This window comes from Cupressus sempervirens, chromosome 2 (genome assembly GCF_028749045.1).
Source record: "Cupressus sempervirens isolate cs-2001-9-10 chromosome 2, ASM2874904v1, whole genome shotgun sequence".
Taxonomy (NCBI): Eukaryota; Viridiplantae; Streptophyta; class Pinopsida; order Cupressales; family Cupressaceae; genus Cupressus; species Cupressus sempervirens.
This window is the reverse complement of record NC_143119.1, coordinates 555,970,382-555,975,851: the sequence shown is the minus strand read 5'-3', so window position 1 is coordinate 555,975,851 and position 5,470 is coordinate 555,970,382. Positions and strand designations below refer to the sequence as shown.

The following is a 5,470-nucleotide window of genomic DNA, read 5'->3' as shown; positions in this document are numbered from 1 at the left end:
CCCGCTAGGTTGGCCCACCAAGTACTATTACAAAGTTGAATCATGTAGGGGATGGAACTGGCCTCCTCCCCGCCCCCAAAATTTTGGTGACGTGTGGACACTTGGCCCTGTAGCAATGTGTGGGATAGCCAAGCTACAGGTCCAGCGCCGTTGAGGTTGAGGGTCATATCAAATGTCGTGATCAAAAGCATGGATTCCCCACGAGGTGAAGAGGAGACTCGAATGCAATCTGAATTAGGATTGGTGAATTTGAATTATGTTTGCATCAGAGCAAGAGGTCTCTACTTGGTTGTAGTTCAGAGGGGGTCTGCGCCTCATCCTCCATTGAGATTTCATGGTCCGATCGCATGCGCAGCACAATACCAGGGATCCGTGTGTTGGCTCATCACTTGGAGCATTCTATGTTTAGGATGGGGCAAGGACACACCACAACGTTCCTTGTCACACCCATTGGGTGCTTGGGGTTTGGGATGTGTCAATACCCAACACAAGGGTGCATCGCGCACCTTAGAAATCCAAAGAATGAAGTGCAATCCAATGCCTTGCATGCTTGGGTCATTGAAAGAAAAAAAATAACAAAATCATGACTCTTAGAAATGAATATCTCCGCTCTTGCCACGATGAAGAATGTAGAAAAATGTGATACTTAGTGTGAATTACAAAATCCCGTGAATCATCAACTCTTTGAACACAAGTTGCGCCCGAGGGCTTGGCCAAGGGCAATTCTGCTTGGGCGTCACACTACAAAATTTTTCCCTCCCTAGCAAGGAGAAGAGATGGTCATCCATGTCCACAAGTGGCACGTGGTTGGCTGAAATGAGCATGAGGTCCATTGATCCATCACGATGAGCGGTGGCTCGCAAAGGCCAGCATTGGTTTGCGATAATTGAACGATTCCTTGCGAGGAACTTTATTCTTGGCTCAGCGGCCTGCCATAGTGCGAGCATGCTGCATCTCTACCGCATCCCCAAGTCAGGCATGAATAGTTGCTAAGTTTAAGCATATCAATAAGTGGAGGAAAAGAAACTTAAAACGATTTCCCTAGTAACGACGAGCGAACCGGGAAGAGCCCAACATGAAAATTGATGGCCGCACCTATCAAATTGTAGTCTGTAGAAGCATCCTCAGTGATGGACCAGGCCCAAGTCCCCTGGAAGGGGGCACTGGAGAGGGTGAGAGCCTTGTTGGGCCGAGACCCTATCACACCACCAAGCATTGTAAGCAAGTCGAGTTGTTTGGGAATGCAGCCCTAATCGGGTGGTAAATTTTGTCCAAGGCTAAATACGAGTGAGAGACCGATAGCAAAAAAGTACTAAGAGGGAAAGATGAAAAGGACTTTCAAAAGAGAGTTAAAGAGTGCTTGAAATTATCAAGAGGGAAGTGGATGGAGGCTAGTGATGTGCCTCGGTCAGATGCAAAATGGTGTGAGCTGATCCACAGCTCGGTTCGAGGGCCGTGCCAGTGTAGGCTATCGCGACGACACAAGCACGACCTTCTGGTCGCACAAATACTTCCATTGTGGTGGTCAAGGAGCAAAGTGTCTGCCTTTATGGTGGGCTATCAGGCACCTATGCGCTCATGGCACTGGCCAGTGGGCTTTTTATCTGACGTGTCTTGAAACAGGGACCAAGGAGTCTAACATGTGTGCAAGTTGGCGGGTTGGGAAAACCTGCGAGGTGCAAGGAAGCTGACTAGCGAGATCCCCTCTCAGGGGGTACACCGCCGACTAACCCTGATCTTCTATGAAGGGTTCAAGTGTGAGCACACCTGTTGGGACCCAAAAGATGGTGAACTATGCCTGAGCAGGGCGAAGCTAGAGGAAACTCTAGTGGAGGCCTGTAGCAATACTGACATGCAAATTGTTTGTTTGACTTGGGTATAGGGGCAAAAGACTAATCGAACCGTCTAGTAGCTAGTTTTCTCTAAAGTTTCCCTTAGGATAGCTAGAGCTCATGTGCGAGTTTTATCAGGTAAAGAAAATGATTAGAGGCATCGGGGGCATAATGCCCCCGACCTATTCTCAAACTTTAAATAGGTAAGTCAATGCGTCTGCTCTATTGAGCCATGCCACAGAATCGTGAGCTCCAAGTGGGCCATTTTTGGTAAGCAAAACTGGCGATGAGGGATAAACCGAAAGCCAAGTTATGGTGCCAAATTGCGTGCTAACCTAGATCCCATAAAGGGTGTTGGTTGATTAAGATAGTAGGATGGTGGTCATGGAAGTCAAAATTCACTAAGGAGTGTGTAACAACTCACCTATCGAATCAACTAGCCCCGAAAATGGATGGCATTGAAGCGCATGACCTATACTCAGTTATCGAGGCAAGTGCCAGGCTCTGATGAGTAGGAGGATGTAGGGGTTGTTGTGAAACCTTGGGCGTGAGCCTGGGTGGACCATCCCCTAGTGTAGATCTTGGTGGTAGTAGCAAATATTCAAATGAGAACTTTAAAGATTGAAGTGGGGAAAGGTTCCATGTGAACAAGACTTGGACATGGGTTAGTCGATCCTAAGAGATGGGGAAACCTTGTTTCAAGGGTGCACTTTGCGTGATCATCGAAAGGGAATTGGGTTAATATTCCTGAACCGGGATGTGGCGGCAGACGAAAACGTTAGGAAATCTGGAGACATCGGTGGGGGCCCTGGGAAGAGTTATCTTTTCTTTTCAACAGCCTGCCTACCCTGAAATCGGTTCAACCGAAGATAGGGTCCAACAGCTAGAAGAGCACCGCACGTCCCGTGGTATCCAGTGTGCCTTTGATGGTCCTTGAAAATCTAGAGGACCGAGTACCATTCATGCCCAGTCATACTCATAACCACATCAGGTCTCCAGGTGAATAGCCTCTGGTCAATAGAACAATGTAGGTAAGGGAAGTTGGCAAAATGGATCTGTAACTTTGGGAAAAGGATTGGCTCTAAGGGTTGGGCCTAGGGGTCTGTGCCCCAAACTCGTGGGCTTTTGGCGGCCTACCCGAGCTGCTCCCATGGCGAGGGTGGGCCATCGTGTGCCGATCAGGTGACGGACATAGGATGCCCCCTTCGGAGGGCTTTCCCTAGGCGGTGAACAGTCGACTCAGAACTGGTATGGACAAGGGGAATCTAACTATTTAATTAAAACAATGCATTGTGATGGTCCCTGTGAATGCTAATGCAATGTGATTTCTGCCCAATGCTCTGAATGTCAAAATGAAGAAATTCAACCAAGTGCAGGTAAATGGCGGGAGTAACTATGACTCTCTTAAGGTAGCCAAATGCCTCATCATCTAATTAGTCACGTGCATGAATGGATTAACAAGATTCCCACTATCCCTATCTACTATCTAGCAAAATCACAACCAAGGGAATGGGCTTGGTAGAATTAGTGGGGAAAGAAGACCCTATTGATCTTGACTCTAGTCCAACTTTGTGAAATGACTTGAGAGGTGTAGAATAAGTGGGAGCTTTTGGGCGCAATTGAAATACCACTACTTTTAATGTTATTTTACTTATTCTGTAAGGCGGAGATGAGGCAATTCCCTTGTTTTTGGCCTTAAGTTTCGTCTAGGCATGCCGATCTGGGCGAAAGACATTGTCAGGTGGTGAGTTTGGCTAGGGTAGCACATCTGTTAAAAGATAACATAGGTGTCCTAAGATGAGCTCAACGAGAACAGAGATCTTGTGTGGAACAAAAGGGTAAAAGCTCATTTGATTTTGATTTTCAGTATGAATAAAAACCATGAAAGCGTGGCCTATCGATCCTTTAGACTTTCAAAATTTGAAAGTTAGAGGTGTTAGAAAAGTTACCACAGGGATAACTGGCTTTTGGTAGCCAAGTGTTCATAGCGACATTGCTTTTTGATCCTTCAATTTCGGCTCTTCCTATCATTGTGAAGTAGAATTCACCAAGTGTTGGATTGTTCACCCACCAATAGGGAATGTGAGCTGGGTTTAGACCATCATGAGATAGGTAAGTTTTACCCTACTGATGATCTATGTCGTGATAGTAATTCAACTTAGTCTGAGAGGAACCATTGATTCACACATTTGGTCATTGTGCTTGGTTGAAAAGCCAGTGGCAAAAAGCTACCATGTGTCAGATTATGACTAAATGCCTCTAACTTAGAATCCATGCTAGATGCGACGCATATCTCTCTCTAGCTGCATCGCAACCCGCAGTAGGGGTTCTCTTGCACTCCTAGGGGCTAGTGTCATTAGCCATCTCCAATTGGCGCATTAGCCTGTTGGAGTAACCTTGGATATTAATTTCAAGTGGTCGGCGAGAAGAATCTTTTGCAGATGACTTAAATAAGCGATGGGGTATTATAAGTGGCAGAGTGGCCTTGCTTCTATGATCTACTGAGATTCAGCCCTCTGTTGCCTCGATTTGTAAAACCCTTTTCGACTTTGAGGCAGGTGGGGTTTGTAATTTTCACAAGGGCAAGAAAATCTCCTGAGTGCCAAATTCTGAGTGGGTGGGGTTTACAAGTTTTTTTTTGTGAGGTCGTAACAATCTCTCAGGTGCCAAATTCCTGGCAGGTGGGGTTTGCAATTTGTACGACTGCGGGAAAATCTTCCAAGTGCCAAATTTCGAATGGGTGGGGTTTGCAATTTTTGCGACGACGGAAAAACTCTCCCAGGTGCCAAATTTCAAGTAGGTGGGGTTTTGTGAAAATTTTCGCGAGGGAAAAGAAATATCCCAAGTTCCAAATTCTCAGTGGGAGGGGTTTTGTAAAAATTTCTGTGAGGGCGAAGAAATCTTCGAAGTGCCAAATTCCCAACGGGTGGGATTTGCAATTTCTATCGGGGCAGAAAAATCTCCCAAGTGCCACATTTCGAGCGGGTGGTGTTTTGTAAAAATTTTCACAAGGGTGAAAAAATCTCCCAAATGCCAAATTCCAAGCGGGTGGGGTTTGCAATTTTTGCGAGGGCAAAAAAATCTCCCAAGTGCCAAATTCTTGGTGGGTGGGGTTTCTAATTTTCACGAGGGCGTAAAAATCTCCCAGGTGCCAAATTCTTGGTGGGTGGGGTTTGCAATTTCTGCCAGGGCAGAAAAATCTCCCGAGTGCCAAATTTCGGGCAAGAGGGAGGGGTTTTGTAGAAATTTCTGCTAGGGCAGAAAAATCTCCCAAGTGCCAAATTTTGGGCGAGTGGGGTTTTGTAAAATTTCCACGAGGGGGGAAAAATCTCCCAAGCCCCAAATTTTGAGCTAGTGGGGTTTGCGATTTTCGAAAGGGCGAAAAAATCTCCCAAGTGCCAAATTCCTAGCGGGTGGGGTTTTGTGATTTTCATGAGTGCGAAAAAATCTCTCTAGTGCCAAAGTTTCCTTGAGGGCGAAAAAGTCTTCCAAGTGTAATTTCCATGTGGGTCAAGTTTGTAATCAGTACAATTTCAAGTGTGTTGGGTTTGCAATTTTTGTGAGGGCAAAAAAATCTTCCAAGTCCAAATTTTGGGCAAGTGCCAAATTTCGAGTGGGTGGGGTTTATAAATTCCACG

The 5,470-nt window shown here is 46.1% G+C and overlaps 2 non-coding genes across 2 annotated transcripts; both read left to right on the top strand.

The window, feature by feature from the left end:
- Positions 1-585: 585 nt before the first annotated feature.
- Positions 586-739, top strand: LOC149573761 (5.8S ribosomal RNA). Its single transcript, XR_016361339.1, has one exon. It is a non-coding gene; the product is annotated as a 5.8S ribosomal RNA (ribosomal RNA).
- A 223-nt stretch (positions 740-962) lies between these two features.
- Positions 963-4,365, top strand: LOC149573760 (25S ribosomal RNA). Its single transcript, XR_016361048.1, has one exon. It is a non-coding gene; the product is annotated as a 25S ribosomal RNA (ribosomal RNA).
- The last annotated feature ends 1,105 nt before the right edge of the window (positions 4,366-5,470 follow it).